This window comes from Crinia signifera, chromosome 12 (assembly GCF_055691185.1).
Source record: "Crinia signifera chromosome 12, ASM5569118v1, whole genome shotgun sequence".
Lineage (NCBI taxonomy): Eukaryota > Metazoa > Chordata > Amphibia > Anura > Myobatrachidae > Crinia > Crinia signifera.
In genome coordinates, this window is record NC_139228.1 from 38,836,752 (window position 1) to 38,858,618 (window position 21,867).

Sequence of the window (21,867 nt, forward strand, 5' to 3'; positions counted from 1 at the left end):
ACAATGTGTCACGAAAAAACAATCTCAAAATCACTGGGATAAGTAAAAGCAAAAAAAAGTTATCCCCACTTAAGTGAGACATGTCAGATTTGAAAAAAAGGGCTCTGTCAGGAACGCAAAAACTGGCTCTGTCAGGAAGGGGTTAATGTTGAACCCCTTTTAACATGCCCACAGATGACCAGAGGGAAGAAGGCGAGGGTGTGCGAGGGGCCCTCCAAAGGATGCGCCAGCACCTGCTCCTCCTGGCAGCGGACGCTATAAATGTTTTATAATTTGTTTTGTACCTAAATAAATGTTTATATGAAAGTTAGAAGTGGTCTGTGTGTTTTTGTATCATTTTACAGTATAGGTATAAATAGTGCTGTTTATTTATGTAAGTTGCAAAAGGTATATACAGTATATAGATGGGTTTATTGCATACAAGTGCTTGAAAGTGAAGGGTAATATAAAGATGTACATAGTGTGTTGGTGTGTATGTGTGTGTTTGCATTTGAAGAATAATTTATGATACATGCATACATAACACATGGGCGTAAAGGGGCAAGAAAGAATGTTTGGAACTTTGCATGATGTAAGGGTTAATCTAAAGTGGTAGTAATGTGTTCAATGATCAATTCGATAAATAATAGATGACAATTAAAAACAATCCCTTTTTAATGAGGTAGCCTAATTGCATAAGTGTGTCATGTGTGTGATGTATGAGTTCCGATGATAGTAGTATGTTTTGCAGAAATACACAGCATCGGTGAGTACGGGCAAGTTCCCGTTCGTTCAGACGCTGTTAGACCATGCAGACGCTGTAAGACCATGCAGAATATGTGTGTGTCCACCGCACACGCAAGGTTTGGATGTCGTCCGTAAACACGCCCTCTTCTTAAAGAGTGAGTCCGTCAGAATGCGGAGGACCGGTGGGCGTTTCTTCGTACGATGTCCGCACAGCGTGGCGTGCAGTCCGCTCCGAAAGAATTCGGGACGGGCCGCATCGACCAGAATAACCTCCTTAATACTAATGACTTCATTTTCTCTCCAAACCGTTAAGAGAGGAAGAAATGTAGCCTTTAGTGTGAAAATGGAATTAGTAATTTGGGACTACAATTTAACAGATGGATGTTTTCTTAGCAATTTTAAAGCCGCCATAGAAACCTATTGAATCTAGTCCCTGCTAGCTGGCTCCATGCAGCAGTGATTGTGATGTCATCAGGATTATGATGTCACAAACAATAGAATGTTATAAATTGCAGCTCCTGGGAGGTGAGGCTTTGATAGGTGAAGTAGTGGTAGAGAGGAGAGGAGTGAAAATTGATTTGAGATGAATAATCTACATTTAATGATTTTTCTTATGGTGACATTTCTCACCATGAGAACCCAAGGCCAGACTACAGGTACACCGGAAGGTAATGGAGAATTATTTCTATGAATTTCTATAAGTAAGGATAGCTAAACTAATTTATATAGGATAACGGGTGTATTTACCTTTGGAGAGCCATACTGCTGTATCACAGTGTTTAGCCTCCCACATTTCATGTCACTACAATACAAGTACCGCCGTAATTCCTGCTCTGGTAACACCATCTATAATGCCATTACCAGGGAAAGAGTACTAACACTGCTTTATTCTGGTCATAGGATGGTTTTTACTGTGTTAGTATTATAATTATGTTTAATTATTAAATAATATAAACACAATGATAATACATAAATAATGCATCCAATATTAATAATAGTGACTTTGTTTTCTTTCTACACCTTCAAGTGAGGAAGAAAAGTGCCCACAATTTTGTAAAAGGAATTAGCAAATTGGAAAAAAAATATTAGTAGATGGATGTGAAACATGTTTTCAGTTTTATTAGCAATTTAAAGCCAACCATATAAACCTACTGGGTCTAATCCCAGGTAGCAGTGGTGTCTGTGATGTCATAGACATGATGTAATTATGATGTCACAGACAATAGAAGGGAATAAATTGCAGCTTCTGCGAGGTGAGGCTTTGATAGATGAAGTAGTGGTTGAGAGGAGAGGAGTGAGAATAGATTTGAGATGAATAATCTACATTTAATGATTTTTCTTATGGTGACATTGCTCACCATAAGAACCCAAGGCCAGACTACAGGTACACCGGAAGGTAATGGGGATTGGGGAATAATTCTATTAATTTAGTAAGGAATTTATATAACATAACGGGTATATTTATGGTAGGACATTCCTATTGCTGATGAGACAGCCCTATGTATCACAGCGTTTAATTATTACATATTACATGGTGTTACCTGTTCTGGTAGCAACATCTTATAATGTCATTGCCAGAGTAGGAGGACTAACACTGCTTTATTCCAGGTCTAGGATTTTTTTTTAAGTGGTAGCATTGTAATTATGTCTAATTATTAAAATACTATAAACACACTGTATACAATAACATGTATGTGTGCATCTTTATTAGGAAAGTAACATTTCTATGTATTTGTTTATTTTTAAAGGTGCTACAGAGACCAGTTCTATGGAGCAAAGGAGCTGGAGATCAGGTACAGAACTTGTTTAATGTTTGGCCTGTAACAAATGTTTTGATGTAAAAGTCTAAAAGAGATTATTACATTTATGGCTGGAAATTACATTAATAGTAATATTAACAGAATTGCCTATAATGCACTACAGATCAGCACAACAGGATATAGATTATATATATATATATATATTTATATATATATATATATATATATATATATATATATATATATACTCACACACACACACAGGCCTGTGAATATTGGGCAGGTTGTGCATTACACAAGCATCAGCCATTCTCAACCTTAGATAACCACACGTAATAGGCTGACAGCAGTCATGTGCACATTGACTCCTTCCCCACAGCTGTGCTCAGACTACGTATGCTGTGATACTGGCCAATGGCTGGATAGCGGCTGCAGTATCACAGCACATGTAAGCTCCGTACAGACATCCCAGCCATACCCATATGAAATGTTTCTATACATACATGTATCACGTGCTTATCTCATCTGTCTTTCTTTCCTGAACAGCAACATCAATCCTAGACATAGTATCAACATGTGGATATATCTTTGTATGCATCCTGATCCTGGTGGGACTGTACAAACTGTACAAGAGCATCCATGCATTGTAAGTTACTAACGTTCTCTACACATTACACAGGTCTCTGGCCTGAAATATTTACTACAGTGATGGATACACTGGGGGGACAGGTCTCTGGGCTGGGCTGTGTGCACTATTATCAACTAACATCTTCTCATTATTGTTATATTTCAGCTACCAAGAAAGATGCCAACAGCTGGATGACATAGAACAGGAAGTGCCGGAAAAGGTGGCAGGCCCAGAAACAGACATTGAGGCGATGCTGGTGGACTCTCTATTTAAACATCATGACGCAGAATATTATGCGGAAGATAAATATCATGTGGAAGATGAAGTGCAGCATTACCAAAGACAACATGATGTGGCACACCACCATAGAGATTACCAGCACGGAGAACACCACCAAAAAGTGAACCAGCACAGAGAACACGAGGCAGAACATCACACAGAGCGCGGCAAAAAAGAACAAAAGCCAGCTAAAAAAGAAAAAAAGCCTGTGACAAGCCAGATGGTAAAGAAGCCCGCCCAGAAGCAACACATAAAAAAAGCAGCACCAAAGAAACCGACAAAAGCAAAGAAATCCAAAGCCGCCAAAAAATCCAGGCGCTAAACCGAGAGCCAAGAAGTCGGAATAGGCTTGGATTTACCCTGATTCACACGGATCTCAAAACAGGATATTATTGGCTTTACAGCTGTCACATGTGACAGCATATAGCCAATAAAATCCCGTTTTGAGATCCGTGTAAATCCGAGTAAATCCTAGCCTGCACATCTCTAATCTTGGTGCTGCTGTGGCTTCCCAGAGCTGGTATTGGTGAGACTGGTCACCTGCTTCTAACTCCAGCAAGCCGATACCATAGCTCAGATCCTGCGGTTGCTTCAGATGCTGGGACTGCTACTCGTCTGTGATAATACCTGCTCAGACAGAACAGGAATGACAACTGGGGATTAGGGCTACTGGCGACACCCCAAAAACAAAAACGACACCAGGCAGCCACCTCACGGGTGTGTTGGAAGAGCTGCTAAACTGATAATTATTCTTAAAATGATGACCATGACATCTAGGGGGAAATTTACTAAAGGAAATTTGTAAGAAAATAGGTGTATTGGTATTTAGAAATACACTTATTTTTTACATTTACTATCCCGAAAATACGGCAATTCGTATTCATATTGATGTGCTATCAATACGAATAAGAATTGCCGTATTTTTGGGATAGTAAATGTCAAAAATAAGTGTATTTCTAAATACAAATACACCTATTTTTTACAAATTTCCTTTAGTAAATTTCCCCCCTAATGTAGGGTACACACCCAGAACGACCATGATTGTTAGACAATCGAGAAACTATTTACCTTGAACTTCCGGGCAGTCCCCAGCTAAGGATTGGTAAAAACTGTGTTGTGCAAAGTACACCATGCGACTGTCATTAGATTGGCCATTGAAATTTAAATAAGGGGTTGGACTTGCTGGGATATAAATGGTGGCAGCCATTTTAAACTTGTGCATTACTGCTTTGTGACTAGTGATGCTTGATTTATACCTGCTGAATGCGGCACATAGCTATTTTGCATTGCTTTGTTTTGGCTGCCATTACACTGTGTGTTTTAACCCTACATTACAATTTCCATTATGGATACTGCAGTAAAGGGTTGTTACCAGCAAGATTACCTGCTGTACTATGCTGTGCTGAAGCTGAAATGTCAGTGGGCCCAGTGTAGGAAAGCAAGATCTTGCTGGACCAAGCAGTGGGTACTGAGTTGTCAGACTCTGTCTCACATGCCACTGCTCAGGCACATTAGGGATAATAACCCAGATGACTACAGGAATGGATGATGCCACCTTCTAAGAATTGCTGCGTCTGGTGAACTCCTAAATTGAGAAGCAGGATAGCAAGTAATGGATGGCTATCCCTGCTGAGTACTGGCTGGTGGTGACCCTGAGGTTTCTGGCGACAGGACAGTCTCTGGCTGACCTGAAGTTTGGATCCCTCATCTCCCCGCAAGCTTTGGGCCTCATCATCCTGGAGACCTGCAAAACAATTGTGAAGGTGCTGCAGTACCAGTATTGCAAGGAAAGGAGGAACAATACACTGTACACTTTATTGTGAATACAAAGACTTTTATTATTAATTAGGCATAGGACAGACGCTTAAATGTTTTTTTTTAGGCCTTCAAATTTTCAAAAAAGTGCAAAAGTATAGCAAAATATATCAACATTTTGCATTATCAACTTTAACCATTTTGAATTTTTTTTTACTTTACAAAAGATAGAAATGGTCCCAAAAGAAAACAAAACATATAAACATTTTGTATCACCCAGTTTTAACTTTCCCAATAGGCAGTGGCAAACGCAGGATTTTCAGATTTCCTCCAGCTGTAGGGGTGGGGGAAGCTTTGATGTCCCCCGGGTGGCAGGGGGTATTATATCAACCGTTCAGCATGTAGGGCCTGGATCAGTAATTTCCGCTAATAACCCCTTTACAGCACAGATAGTGGGAGAAGGGGGCATTGGGATGAATGAAGGGGCCTTGATACATAACTTCCAGGGGGGTAGAGGATGTTTAATATGCAGAGGAGGGGTGTATAGTGGAGTGGGCTTCATAATTTTCTGGTGGGAGGACAGCTTGCTTGACTGCAGATATCTCCAGTTCCCAGAAATAGATTTCTTAGATTTGAATTGGAATTAAAAACTAGAGAATCCCACCTACCAAATGGTATTGAGAGGGGATGAGAGTTCAGGAGGCAGAGCAATCTGCCAACGAGAATATAAAACTACATACCAGGTGTGTGGAGCTGGAGCAGTAACCAGCTGCTGGTAGGCTGATATCTCCAGTTCTGGGCACAGTAGAGACAAACTGCTAGTGTGCATCAAAGGGGGAGAGTCACAGCTTTTGGAATATACCCTCAGAAAAACTCTGTCAGATAGAACCTGAAATATCTGACTGGGAAGAGCAATTAACAGGCTTGGATGGGGACCACTGCTTTGAAGTCAGATATCTCCGGTTCCCAAGGGCCGATTTTAAAAATTCTTGTACCCATGGAAAGAGGGGACCCTCAGCTTTCAGCCTAGGGCCCTTAGACTCCTGGGAGGGTTTCTGGGTACTCAGAAACCCCCCCTGCGTGCGCTACTGATAGGTATGGTAAGATGTGAGAGAGGGTGCTTCGGACGCAGATATTCCAAGGCTCGGGCTCACGTGGTGCAAGGGGCAGATACAATGGGCCCGGCCCCATTGATGTGCACCATGCACCACATGGTGCGCCAGAGACACCGTCTGTCATATGGCTCCATACTTACTGGGAAAGGAAAAAATGTGTAATACTTGGTTATAGTTCTTCAGAAAGAGGAAAATCTTGTTCTCCATCTGGTAATGCCATATACAGGTGGCAGCATATAAAAAGGTGCTTAAATATAACAAACTGTCAATGGTACGTTGTGGTACGGACAATGTAAAATACTGCATTGTAGTGAAATATATGTCTGTAATTAATATTTTGCAGAATATATAAGAAACACAAACAGAAAAAGAGAATAGGCCAATACCTGAGCAATGACATCCCTCCCCCTGTAAGACTCCACAATTGCACCAATCTGCGGCAATACATTACAGATTATAGATCTAGAAGGCATCACATTATACTAGTAAGGGACTGCTAATCTGCTGATTGCTACCATACGCTACCAAGCTGGAACGCCAATTGATCTGTGAAATTAAGGACATAGAAAACTTTGCTAATACTAATAAACATGTTGTGTACTTATTATCTCTTTGTAAGATTCAAAAGGTTGAGAAAACAAAAAAGTACATTAACTTTAGCCATCACATGCGTGTCTATCACATTTATATTTTTCCACCAGCATTCTTTAATTCACAATCATCTTCTCACTGTTAACATTCCTGGTGGCAGTGGTGTAACCAGAATCGGCGACATCATATGACCAAGCTTCTGGTCACATGGTGTATATATATATTTTTTTATCTCAATGTAGACATTAAAACAATAGTGCGGCAGGCAGATTAAGTTATCCAACTACAGTAGATCACACTTCCAATCTTCAGGAAACAGTTATTAAGCAGTAGTACCCAGCAACTGGCAATGTGGAACACAACATCCCCCAATAGATATCACTCTGTAATGCCCCAAATGATAAATATGCCACATAGCAGAGGCAGACCTCTGGGAGGCAATGGAGTCATCTGCTACCGGACTCCTGCTCCCAAGGGGAACCTCTCATCCCCTGCAAATTTAAATCACTTCATTTGAAGCCATCAATATTGCTTCTGTGAGTTCTGAAATATATATGTGTTTTTAATTATTAGATAGATAGTGCTCCTCTATATGCTCCAGTCATCAAAGCCCCTCAGTCATGGTCCTCATCCCAGAGACAGAAGACTCCTCTGTTACTCCTTTGTCTACCTGGAACTTCCTGCTGCCATCTCTCATCCGGGCCAAGTTCTTTGTCACTGGCAGCCAGAGCCTGCTGTGTAACAGTCTAAATGTTTAGACTGCTACCTCAGAGAGAAAGGAGACAGCACTGCACATGCACTACATCTTACATGAGTCACCAATAATCCATTGAGATGGGCGCATCACCTGTACATGGCCAGGTGGGCAGCACCATTATTGGCTAAAGCAGTGGCTGTATCACCCCATGAGCATCACGGCCTGGGTGACAGCTGCCCTCACATATACACAGGTGACGGAGGGGCATACGGAGGTGACAGAGGGGCATATAAATGGTTGATAGTGGGGTATACACAGAGTGACAGAGCGGCATACACAGGGTGACAGAGGCGGCATACACAGGGTGACAGAGGCGGCATACGCAGGGTGACAGAGCAGCATACACAGGGTGACGGTGGCATATGCAGGGTGACAGAGGGGCAAATATCTAGCTGCCATGGTTATGCTTTGGACTAATGCATATGGGGGCTTTAAAAATCTCTTATATATTTAGCCACATCTGTCACTCATCCCCTGTGTATATAACATTCCCACCCAGCGGGATACACAAACCCACCCCCCCTAGGGAAAAGACCAGTGTTCTATGTGTAGAACGTTTTCATGTGTATAACGTTCCACCCCCTTGACATCACCTCCCCCCGCCCAGCCAGGGCTACAGTACACGCCCACCATCCACCATTACTCCTGCACCCACCCCCGGCCCCCCGCGACTCATGCCCCTTCCCGCGATTCACGGACCCCCGCGCCACCCCCCCTGCGGCCCCCCCCTCCCGCGATTCACGGCACCCCCCGCGCCCCTCCCGCAATTCACGGACCTCCACAACCCCCCCCTCCTGCAATTCACTGACCCCGATAAACCCCTTCCCGCAATTTGCGGACCCCCTTCCCGCGATTCAAGCCCCCCCGCACCCCTTCCCACGATTTGCAGCCCCCTCCCGCTAATCGAGGATCCCCACACACCCCCCCCCTCCCGCAATTTGCAGACCCCGCTGACCCTGTTTCGGCAATTCCACCCCCCAGCGCACCCCCGCATTTCACGTATTCCCGTGACAATGGGGGATCCTGTACCGCCACAAGCAGGTCCCGCCCCTAGGTGGGAAATCCAGCCCTGGCTGCCGCGCTGCAGGTTCCCCCACTGTCCTCTGCACCAGCGCCACAACTTTTATCAATGTCTTGCCCACATACCACTATTATACAGCCTCCTGCTCTCATGCAGGCTCACTCCCTCCCAGTGGGAGGAGACGCTCACCCACTGCCGGGAGCTGCATACTGTCCCCCACCCTCCTCCACTTCTAGGGATGCCCATCGACCATCAATGATTTCAAATAATCGATGGTTTATGGCCGATGTTGAATACTTTTGCCATCAATGTGGGAGGACCAGATCGTTTCCCTACGTCGATGGCAAAGGAGAACCGATCAAGTTTCAAATTTTTTTAAGGTGCCGGGACACGGAGCATAGCTCCGCCGCCCACACCCGGAAGTCCCACCACCAAGTTCTGATTGACCCACGGCCTATTCAGTCAGATATAATGGATGACCATCGATAGCTACAACAATCGATGGTTATACAAGATGTTACTACTATCGATGGCAGGGTGCAAAATCGCCATCAATGCCAACCATCGATGGCGTCTGCACCAATGCCTATCCCTACTCAGCAACAGCCAAAAACCTTTACTACCCCTCATGCCCACACACCTCTATCACTGCCCTGCCTCCTGTTCTCCTGCCCCGTAACTTCCGCCAGTGGGGACCCGCTCACCCTGTATTGCCCACATTCCCCTATAATGCTTAACTACCCAGCCTCTTGCTGTCATGCACCCTAACTCCCACCCAGTAGGAGGAGACACTGACTCAGGGGCATCATTCTGTACTGCCACGCTGGACCCTCACCCACTGGCAGAAGCTGCACAGCGTCCCCCACCCTCCTCTTTAGTCCCCCGAATGCCCACACACCGCTATCACTACCAGCTTCCTACTCTCCTGAACCGTAACTTCCATCCCCTGGGGAGTCGCTGACGCTCTGTTGCCCACATACCTCTATCATGCCTCATAGCCCAGCCTCCTGCTCTCATGCACCCTAACTCCCACCCAGTAGGAGGAGACACTGACTCAGGGGCACCGTCCTGTACTCCTGTGCTGCCACGCTGGACCCTCACCCACTGGTAGAAGCTGCACAGTGTCCCCCACCCTCATCTTTAGTCCCCTGTATGCTCACACACCCCTATCACTACCCAGCTTCCTGCTCTCCTGAACCGTAACTTCCACCACTGGGGAGTCGCTGACGCTGTGTTGCCCACATACCCCTATCATGCCTCATAGCCCAGCCTCCTGCTCTCATGCACCCTAACTCCAACCCAGTAGGAGGAGACACTGACTCAGGGGCACCGTCCTGTACTCCTGTGCTGCCACGCTGGACCCTCACCCACTGGCAGAAGCTGCACAGTGTCCCCGACCCTCGTCTTTAGTCCCCCTTATGCCCACACACCCCTATCACTACCCAGCCTCCTGTTTTCCTGTGTCGTGACCTCCGCCAGTGGGGAGCCGCTAACTCAAAAACACCCTACTATACTATTGCACACACACCCCCCCCCCACACCCACAAATGTCACTGTACCCTCCACACTATCAATGTACATCTTACTCTGTAACCGCTTTTTAATTAAACAAAAGAATACACACCCCTTCCAAATCATATGCTCTCTATTTAACACATTTCACCTATAACCTACCTGACCCTCTCCATGCGGGAGAAAATGCTCTGCTCCTGGACTTCCCTGGTAATGTATGATTGCCAGCACCTGTGGTGAAACACCTTTACCTAGCACCCCACAGGTGATGGCAATCAAACATTACCAGGGAAGTCAAGAAACAGAGCGTTTTCTCCCGCATGGAGAGGGTCAGGTAGGCAAGTATGCCTATAACTCAAGTTGCAATACAGGCCATCTTACATACAATTCTAACCATATTTCTCACAATACAAACATGCACAAATTAAGGGGGCGCAGCCCCTTACGCCGGTGTGAAGAGCGCCCGTAGGGCGCCATGAATCACCTAGTATCTCTATAATTTGAAAAATATCCCCCACAGCAGTGATTCCCAAACTGTGTGCCCTCGCTCCCTGGGGTGCCTCGGGACATTTTTAGGGGTGCCAGGGGTTGGTGGTCAAGGACCAATTCAAATTATTTATGATCAATTATTTATGGACAAAACCAGTGTTGGTGGCTGCCAATCATAAAATATGTGTACAATCAGAAGTAGATCATGCCCACACATAACTGAACCTAAGAAGAACATATAAACACAATCTATTTAATTTAATATTTATTTTTTTAGGCCTAGGGGTGTCGTGGAAAAATTCTGATACTCTAGGGTGCCGTGATTCGAAAAAGATTGGGAACCCCTGCCCCACAGTGTTGTCAAGGGTCAGAAAGAGCACGCCTTCTAGTGGCAGAAAGAGTAACTGCAGGTATTAGGTATCACTCCTCTCGGCCTTAGTACATACACCTTATTACTATACAATCACCTTTATTATGTAGTGTATAACATGTCCTCTGTACATATCTCTGGCACTTACAGCATGTAACAAGTGTGCATCTGACGAGAAGCTTATTTTTTTGATTGCTTTTACATAGCTCAAATTCAGTGTAATAGACTGACGCAGTTGTATCATGTCAGCCATATACTACACCCAACTATTGGGAAAGTGAAATTCTCGCAGCGAGAACCAACGCAAATATCAGTGCGCCACTTCCCCTCCCTCGGGTGTAATAACACTGGCACTACCATGGCACAGGCACAGAGCAACCAAACACAGCAGAGCAGCTGCTGCACGCCGGATATGCCCTCCTCATTCGCAGATATGCCCTCCTCATTCTCTACCCAATCAGCTACTTTCCACATCTCTGCCATAAACCAATTAGAATTCAGTGAGGTGAAAGTGACCAATAAGGTAGCGGAAGGGCGGGTGTAAGGACCTACGGTAAGGTTACGCAGGAAGGTGGGAGAGAGAGGAGGGGGTGTGAAGCTGGAGGCAGGGAAATATGAGAGGGACAGGGCGGCGGGCCAATGACAGTCGTCTTGTGTGTCAAAGGCGGCGCTCTCATTGGGTGGTGTCCCGGCTGGGTGAGAGTAGCGATAGGTGTCGGGTTAGGTTGTGACCGGGCAGGTGAGAGACCTGGTAACTGGACTGGAGCTGCAGAGTGGGATTGGGAGGACGGATCGGCCACCGCCCCGTCAGGTAAACTCAGGCCGCCTGTGTGTTTCTTAGCGACGGGCTTGTTCGTCCCGGGAGACCGGGTGGGGGATTCCCTCTCTCATGGTGTAGTAACAGCAGCAACACCTATGTGGAAGAGTTTTTTCCCCAGCGTGTCACGTGATGTGACCTGAGCCCTCACTCAGTAGCACTGAGAGGAGCGCTACTTGTGTGCTACACCAGGGCTTTGGGCGAGCCTAGCGGGCTTGTCCTGCCAGCAATGGGACTCACAGCTATGCCCTATAACCGTCTTATTAATAGTAGTTAGTATGTTATTGGTAGTATTTATAATTCGTAGTAATGTTGGTGTATTGTTAATAACTCAGATCATTAGGAGTATGAGCTGAAGGGCTTTGGGCTTGTTCACTATATTTGAAAACAGGCCACACTTTTGCTTTGCTGGGCAGTTTTGCCATGCCATTGGCCAATGTGATAATTACTGAGCAGCCCATCTCCCTGCCCACACATGCCATCACCACTAAGTCCCACCACATATACACCTCATTTCCTCACCTGGTAAATACTGCACAGAGCACCACCACATACTTACATACCCCATAGCCTCACCTGGCGAATACTGCAGTGTCCCCACCACCACAGCACACCTTGTGATTACTGCACAGTTCTCCACTATCGCACGTCATTGACTGCACAGTTTATTCTCTCTTTTCCACAGAAACACACAAGTGTGGTGTCGGGATTCCAACAGTTATTAGTCCGACATTGGAATCCCAACTGCTGGGACTTTGTCACAGGTTCTGTTTCTCCTCTATGGGGGTCGTGGGCCCCCACTAGGGCGAATAGTCCCTGTCAGTCGGTATCCCGACTGTCGGGCATTTAACAGTTGGGATTCTGATGTTGGAGTGTCATCAGGCACCCAACACACACCTACCTGGTGGTGATCACTGGGCAATCACACACACACACCTACCTACTGCACAGGTCCTTCAAGCATGTCCACCATGCATGTGTTGATGGCCATCGCTAGTATGAAGCAGTGATAAGGGAGGAGAAGTGATTAAGTGCCTGGTACTGTTATCATCGGCCGATCAGCTCCTGACTGTTAAGTAACATGCTGGTTTTAAAAAGGGTGTGGTACAGGGGTCCGACAGTCATTAGCCCGACGTCGGGATCCCGACTGGCCGGACCCAGTCAGCATGGCGAGCGCAAAAAAGCCACGCGAGCCACATATTCTCCCTTTATGGGGGTCGTGGACTCCCACTAAGGAAAATACCCGTCAGGAACCCGGCTGTCGGTGTTTTGACAGTCGGGATCCCGACATCGGGTAAATGCCTGTCGGGACCCCGTCTGGCACCCGTTTAAAAAGGGACAGTCAGGATCTGTTGGCCGGTGATACGGTACTGGGCACTTTATTTATTTATTTATTAACGGTTTCTTATATAGTGCATACATATTCCGCAGCGCTTTACAGAGAATAGTTGAACATTTACATCAGTCCCTGCCCCAGTGGAGCTTACAATCTATATTCCCTACCACATGTACACGCACACACAGACATCGCTTCTCCTCACTTATCACTGATTCCTACATCTACCCCGGAATTCCGTGCATCCTTCAAGGTTCTGTGAACTTCTGTCTGAATGAAATCTGCCTCAAAGATTGATGTTCAATAAAGTTACTTTCATATGGGATAAAAATTAAACTACTCTGAAGATCTGTAGTGTTATATCTGCAATAAGTCATGACAGGACACGCTTTCCCAACTTGTGGTACATGTCTCCACAGGAGTGTTTCATATTCAGAAGGTATTGCACTCAATCTCATCAGATTGTGAAATATACATTTGCTGTCATGATATACATTTAAGTTTGTTGAGATTTGATAAATGTTTCTAAAGCTGTGGGCGATAGGGGCTTTAATCGCTGGGAATATGGTCCCACTTCCAGTGATGGAAGTGTGCCCCGGCGATAAATCACCGGGTGCGCGCTCCCGTTTTCTGCCCATTGTAATCGCTGGTCGCAGGAGCTTGCTCCTGTGACCAGCTAATCACCTCTGCGGCACCCCCAGAAGAGGTTCCTTTTCATCAGCGACCATCTCTGGTCGCTGATGAAAAGGAGACACAGCAATATATTGCTCAGTAATATATTGCTAGCAATATATCTCCCCACGTGTGTACGGGGCTTTAGCCTCCAGTGACTCTTGGTAAACATGCAGGTGTGTAGGGGGGTGACAGAATGAAATACCCCTTTCACACTGCAGCTATAATCTGGTAATTTGCCAATTTTTAACCGTTTAAAAATGGTTATAGCTGCAGTGTGAAAGCACCAGTTTTAAATTACCAGTTCAAGAAAAATGGTAATTCAAAACGGGTAAAAACAAGGATCCCACACCGGTCGTCCCCCCCCCCCCCCCTGGTACCTGGCCTGCGCCCCCCCTCCCATAGTACGTGGCCTGCACCCACCCTCCCCTGGTACGTGGGGATCAGGGCAGCGGGGTCCATTTGTTGAATGCCGGGTGACAGCTCTCCAGACTGATCCGTGCTGGCAGTACCAGTGCCTGCACCTTGGGCTTCTCCCATCCGCAAAGTGAGTATTCCCCAGTGTCCGGCTCCAGGAGTGCCGGGAATGGTAGCTGTGATGTGGCAGATGGGAACTAGGGGAGGCAGCAGGGTCCGTTCATTGAATGCCGGGTGACAGCTCCTCCAAATAGTTCCCATCTGCAGCAGGGACCCCCGCCGCACACTGCCCATTCAACGAACGGACGCGCTGCCTCCCATACTTCCCATCCGCTGCATCACAGCTACCCTTCCCGGCACTCCTCGAGCTGGACTCGGGGGGATCCTCACTGTGCAGATGGGAGCAGCCCCTGGTGCGGACAGGTGGCACTGCCAGTACGGATCAGTCTGGAGGAGCTGGGGGGGGGGGGCAGGCCAGGTACCAGGGAATGGGTGGTATATTACTGGTGAATTACCATTTAGTCGATTCAATGTGAAAGGGGTTTAACTTGCTCTGACCCGGTTAAAGAAATGTTTCAAAAACCGGGTCAGAGCAGTTTTGCAGTGTGAAAGCGGCATAAACTTCACCCCCGTTGGTACAGTATGTGTTTTTCCAGTATTGTAGCCCAAACTGTACATTACGGCAATAAGCCATGCAAATAACCATACTTCCAGCAGCTTTTTTTACTCAATATGCTAATGAGGGTTTTTTGGAAACATTTGCAGTACTGGCTTCATGGCGCATCACATATATTTGTAATCTATATATCTAGTGACTGGTAAATGCATACTTGTGATGATGTACCTGTCTGTGACATTGGTTGCCACAACTTTGCTGTTATTTTTACAGTTGTTAATTGATCTTTGTGACTGTAGGGTTTAAAGTCTGACTCTAGCATTTGGTTCCTGGGGCTAGAACTGGTTGGTTAACGCGATCCTTGGTGTTTAGTCTTTAGAACATGCTGACTAGATAATGCTGTGTAGGATTAGGTTTTATGGCCTTTGGACTTCAACCTCTTCTGGACATTTTTTCTATTTTGTCTTGACAGTGGAATAGAATTTTATTTATTTACAGTTTCTTTTGCAGCGCAGCAGATTCCATTGTGCTTAACAATTGTATAGAATGAATACTATTATGTTTTATAAAAATTTTCTTCTATAGCGCAGCAGATTCCGTTGCACTTTACAGTTGGAGTTATTGTCAGTTATCAGAGCACTTGTGATACTGTATATCACCCGTGTCAGCATTTAGACTTGCTATGCTAGAGATATAAGAATGCATTGGATAAATCCGTACTGGCAACTTTGCTGAAATACACGGTTATTTGTCTGCAGTAATACAGGACGTGATATACTTTAAGAATGTAAAGGTTTACTCTTGAATTCTGTGTTATGTCTTTTTGTAGAACTTTTTACTGTACATATTTGTTGTATTTTTTTCAGTCCACAATATTGTTTCAGATTCCTGAAAGTCACATTTGGCCTCAGGTGTGACATTTCTTGTCGCTGCCTCCTGAGGGGTGAGAAAAAATGTGCTCTAAGTTGTCACTCCAAAAGTGAGTGTGAAAACCTAAAGCAGGACTTAAGCTGCCCATACATGTCCCGATGCGGGCGTGCGTTGTGGGCTGCAATAGCAGGGATCACATTGCATTGCATTGCATGTGCATGCGTTGTGCATGCAATGCGATGCAATTTGATGAAACCTAAGTACAAAAAGTATGTGCAAGCACATACTTTTTGTACTGTGCGATGAGGTGCGCGGGAGCGCGCACCTCAAAGCACACACCGGCTTAGCAGCGTGTATGGGCAGCTTTAGGGTGGGGTTAGCCATCTTCTGCGGTTAGACATTGTCTTTTTGGGCTTTACATGCGCAATATGCAAAGGACAAAGAAGTCTGCGTTTTAGCTTTTTGATCCTGAAGTTGACACCACTTCAATATTTTTAGCCATGAATGCCAGTCTTCCTTTGCTTTTGTGCCAAAAAAGGTTTCTAAATGTTGAATTGTAATTTTTCAGGGGATCGGCTCTCTGCAGTGGTAACACTATTCAGAATTAATTGTACAGTCCAAATAAAAGCTGGATTATCGTGTATTGGAAAAATGTTTTTCTGCACAGTGGCCCTCCCTATAACCATTGCACTTCAATGCTTAGCGCTGGTCATACTTTGCCTGAAAGTCCAGCAGAAACAAAAGAGGGGCGGAGCGACTGCTTGATAAACGGAGCACCTCCATACTGTGTGCGATATAGAAGGAAATCTCCCATCACTTGCTACAGTTGACTTTGAGGAAGGTCAGGTGGTTTGGACAGGAACTTGTTTATGGGCTCTGAACAATTGCCATTCGGATCCATACTCTAAACAATAATTGTTCAAACCAGTCGTTAGGTTTGCACGATTGATTAATATTCAGCACGCTTGATAAGTCTAGTTAATCGCTCGTCAGAGCCAGTGTTCTCACTGGAGAACACTGGCCCTGACAGATCACTCAGTGCATCGCTATGTGCTGTGAGGACCACTGGTATAGTGAACAATCCTAAATATCTCATACCTACTCAGCATATAGGTATGAGGAAGACCGCACACAGCTGCACATTAAATAGGCCCAAACCCTGGACCTTTTACATATCCAAATTCAGTATGTGTTGTTGGACATACTAAAGTACACTGTCTGCCATGAGACTTCTGCATCATGTATGCTACTAGCATCGCCAGATTCATGTATTACATGTGTATTTTTATTTTTTTTTGGTTTGCTTGGATGGGATTTTATGTGTACTCCTTGAGTTAAAAAAAAAAAAAATAATAATTTTTTTTAAATTTTATATATAAAATGCCTTTAGTCAGCACCTGTCTCATTGAATGTATAATAGCTTGCCTATCGCAGGGTTTTAGGATACTACTAGCCTGTCTTATATCTGCAGTATACTGTTTGACACTGCTTGTTCCTGAAAAGATGCTTGTGTATATGAAAGCCCGTAATCAGATTTAATTTTTCCGGCTTTGTTTTATTCCATTATCTGTTTCCAAAGCCCTTCTTGTAGTCTAATCTTGTGTAGTAATCCTCACAATTCCAGTGAGACGGGTAATAAGCACACCATACCCTCTGGTCCGGTAAATGGTCAGAGTGACAACATCTTCATAATGCTGAGGTTTAATATGTCGACCGTATTTTATTGTTAGGAAAAAAAAATGCGTGCACGTCGACTTTCTGGTGTCAACAGTTTAAATGTCAACATTTGCCATGTCCTGAATGTCGACTATTCAGTCGATCATGCTAGTCTTATGGGCATTTAGCACACCGGGGCTATCCTATAAGTCCTGAAAGAGGTCACTTATGTGCATTTGGGTCATCTACCTCAGTACTTCCAAACCTGCGATTAGTGCCATGAAAATACAGAAGTCCGCAGCTATTCGGAGACACTATGTATTTTCATGTGAAAAACTCCTGATAATTGGATAGGGAGATTTTTATCGGCGGTAATAGGATATGATGCTAAGTGAGTACAAACATGTGACCTAAAATTGAGTTAAATGCTTTCCCCTATTACTGTACACAATTAAATTGGACCTTTCACTGACTTCTAGTGCCCCTTTCCCACTGCAGCAAAAAAACGGTAAATTGCCGATTTTCAGCGCAATTTACCGTTTTAAGTTAAATGGTATTTCAACCCGTTTTTAAAGCAGAGTCCTACACGTTAAAATAACGTTTAAGAGGCAGTGGGAATGCCTCCAGGCAGTCCCAGTACCTGATGAGAACTAGTAGTTCTCACTTTGTGCATGAGTAATGAGTGCACGTGCATAATAATGAGACTCTCATTATATATGCGCATATGTAATGAGCGGCTCATTATTATGCACGTGCACTCATTACACATGCGCAAAGTGAGAACTACTAGTTCTCATCAGGCACTGGGACTGCCTTTACCCCGCATGGACCCTGCATAGACCCCCGCTGCCTCCCCACTGCCCTGCATCCCCGTGCAGGTAAGTACAAGGGGAGGGGAGGTGGGGGCACAGGGCAGGTACGGAGGGTTATGCACTGTTTACAATTGTGGGGGAGAGGGATTAGGCACTCTTTACACTGGGGGGGGGGGGGGTTAGCACTCTACATTTTACACGGTTCACTGCAATGGGAATGGTACTTAAATGGTATTTAAAACGGTAAACTGCTGGATTGGGAATGCTAATACCATTTTAAATACCATTTAAGATTACCAGTACTTTAAACTGGTCTGCAGTGGGAAAGCAGCATAGGTGGAAAGTCACGTTTTATTTGTGTGTGTATTTGTTTGTTTTTGTACAACTTAAATTCCTCAAGATGGAAAAGTTTATGTCTTTGCTGTGTAGGTTATAGCACTATTGTCGGGTACAAGAATTTAATATTAGGAAACTTTTTAAAAAAATTCTATCATGTATATGGCATTTGAGCCTTACAATAATTTTATGGTTATTAAATGGGGAAAAAAATAGAAAATAATAAAGATGTCTCTAGTTAGAATTCCGTACGGGGGGGGGGGGGGGGGGGGCACAGACAGCCTGCGCTGCTGTCTGCTATACTCTGCAGACAGCGGCAGTGGAGGAGGTGAATGGATCCCTGTGTGTGGCATCCATTCACCTCCCGGAGGGGGGGGGAGGCTTCTGGGGGGTGCACGGGGGCTGGGGGCAGCCCAGCAGATTACCTTAATGCTGGGCTTGCCCCTAGTGCAGCGGTCCGGGTCCCGGTGGCGGCGCTTGGAGATGAGGCGGTGTATAAGGGAGCAGGGAAAGCGGGGATCAAAAACCCGGGTGCGACCCGGCGTTTTTGGTATAAAAGGGGTATAAGATTCAATTCTTATTCCCTTTTTTATCTTTCAGTTTCATTTCCAAAATGAAGTCCGAGTCCTATGTTACATGGGTACTTTGGAGGTTATTCTGGTTGATTCACAAGGCTGTGAATTTGCCCGCCCCCCCCCCCCTTGCACATTGCGTTTGTTCGCACGAGCTGCGCAGCCCATTCGCAGGCTGTGTGGAAACACCCAAATCATTCAATGGTCGCCGACCATTGAATGATGTGGTGAGTGCACGCATAAAGTGACTCTTAGGTCACTTAGATTTGCGTGCACACTCGAGAGGAAGTGGGTGGGCAGCTGCCAGCACCCATGTCACATGGTGAATTCCATGCCCATATAACGCTGTGTTCCAATGGGCGCGACTTCCTGCCGCTGCCTCCCAGCCTGCAGTGTTGGGTGCGTGTGCCCAGCAGACACCCTGTTCGCCATGGCCGCATGCACCCTGCGTCTGCGCAGATGCACAAAATCTGTCCCCCGTGTGAACCAACAAGAATAACCCTCTTTGTGCACTGCTTGGCTCGCTATACTCTAAGCCAAGACAACTCCTTTATGGAACAAGAACCAAAATGAAGATATTCTTGTCTTCCTCGCTAAAAATGCAAAATTTTATTGCAATATTCATTAAATTGGGAGTTTGATTTGTGCACCTGCAACTTTGACTTTGTATTCAGTTTTACTGAAAGGTCTCCGCATGGTCGCACCTCTCAATTGGTGTGCAGCCCAGGACCCCACCCCTGTCTTCATACTCTACCTGTCAGGGTCACACATCCGCTGTATCATCAGCTCTTTCCTTATCCAGCGGTATTCTTTTCAGTGTATACTCTTACTTGGCAGTGTAAAGTTACTATTACAGAGGTGCTTGGCGTAGGAGGAACTTCTGGAGTGCAGTACACAACATAGTCATCACTGACAGCGTCCAACCTCTGCACCGACTGCTCCTTTCTGTCTGCCACCGCTACTCTGCCAGCTTTTGTTTCATCTATGTATTATGTTCTGACCTTTAGAAGGGCCAGCTTACGTTTTAAATAATATAAACTAATTGCATAATCACTGTATACCTTCCACTACAAGGGGGACATCGCTTTCTGATACATTTTTTTGTATCCGGAAAGGACTTTTCTGTATGTACATTTTATTTTCTGAAAACATTTACATTAAGACAGTGTATGTGACTACAGTACTTCCTTATATTCTTCCACAAGGTCCACCTCCTACCTCCAACTGTTGTGTTTTGTCACACATCTTTAATACCCCTTTCACACTAAACTTTTATAACCAGGTTTGGTGTGAAAGGTTGTATGTGGAACTGACCCGAGGAGCCTCAAAGCATACAAAGTGCCAGATCGTATACAAGCACTGGCAGTAGCGCAGTACCAGCCTGTGGCATGATGTGAGGCATTGCTTTATGTGACAAATGTCTGAATGCGGTTCTAGTACAATAATTGCAGTATTTGTATAGCACATGGGTTGCAGTGACTATAATTCACCTAATTGTGTTCCAGGCAGGCGGCCTGCGGTTCCCTGATAACATTGCAGTGTGCGTATACTAGTGACCATGCCTATAATGGCATCTGCCAGCTAGCGTGTTGTCAGTCATTACTGTACGTCCCACATTACAGCTTCTTACTGCACAGATAGATACACTTTTGTCCCTAGTGTAAATAGAAGCTGCTCTCTACATTGTTTAGTTTGGATTCAGCCGGCATTATCAGGGAGTAGTCTGTAACCGACACTCCAGGACTGTATTCTTCCTGCAGCCCAGACTTTAGATATGCAGCATTTGCATTCCTCCTTATGCTTGTTCCTATACTGGATTATATCAGCACACACAGGGCGTATAGTATCCTTTTTGTGCTATTGAAAAGATAACATCAATGTATGGTTCTAGCGCCTTATCTGCAGTTAGCATGCAGTATATGTCCCCTTGTATAGTTCTGCTTTTTTTTATTTTCTAGTTTTCCACTATTTAGCTTTCTGCTGAAACGTTCTTACTCAGCAACCGCTAGAATCCATAGAGTGTACTGATTAGAGCTAAACAGCTGATCATAACCGGGAATGAACACATGTATGTCACAGTGACGTTGGCATTTTCAATCTGCAAAGCTGCAAATGGTGAATAAGTGATCATGCACCCTTCCCATGTGGGAATGTGGGAACATTCACATGACTTCTGAAATAATACAGATACAGTACAGTATATGCAAATATATACATGTGATGTTTTCGATCCCGCTGCATTGTGTATAATGCTATTTACACACCATTCCAGTTTACATGGCCAAAATGGAGAAATTCTCACACCCTCCTGCTCGCCACCTTAGTAGACCGTGAGCAGAAATGTCGGTGCCAGCAGCGATTGTACCTGAGCGGCAAAAATTGCTGCCTTTGTTTGCCATTTGTGTCTGGGGACTACAAAGTAATTGATCTGCACCCATTGTATCCTAAGAAGAACATATTGACATTACACATCAGCTTCCTTAGGGATTACTCCATGTATCTGGACTGAGTGTGGCGTTTGGGTTCTTTCCTCCTTATGCCATCCAGCGTCCACTGAATAGTTGGATGTTCAGCTGGCACATTGTACATAGAGTTTGTTAAATCTTATTTGAAATGTTCTATAAACTGAATTTGATAGGAGCAAAATCAGCTGGAACTTGATATCCCAGAAGTAATTGATAAGCATCCATATGTGTATAACCCAGCGGTTCCCAAACTCTGTGCTGTGGCAACCTGGAGTGCCTTGGGTTGGTGATCCAA

At 45.0% G+C, this 21,867-nt stretch overlaps 1 protein-coding gene across 4 annotated transcripts in view; it reads left to right on the top strand.

Annotated features, from left to right (window-relative positions):
- Positions 1-11,613: 11,613 nt before the first annotated feature.
- Positions 11,614-21,867, top strand: part of NUMB (NUMB endocytic adaptor protein) — an 86,602-nt gene continuing 76,348 nt past the window's right edge. For 2 of the 4 annotated variants that reach the window (XM_083166797.1, XM_083166799.1), the window contains exon 1: positions 11,614-11,814. The gene's annotated coding sequence lies outside the window, so the exon portion shown is untranslated. The remainder of the gene's footprint in view (positions 11,815-21,867) is intronic. The other 2 variants (XM_083166798.1, XM_083166800.1) reach the window with 1 other exon arrangement.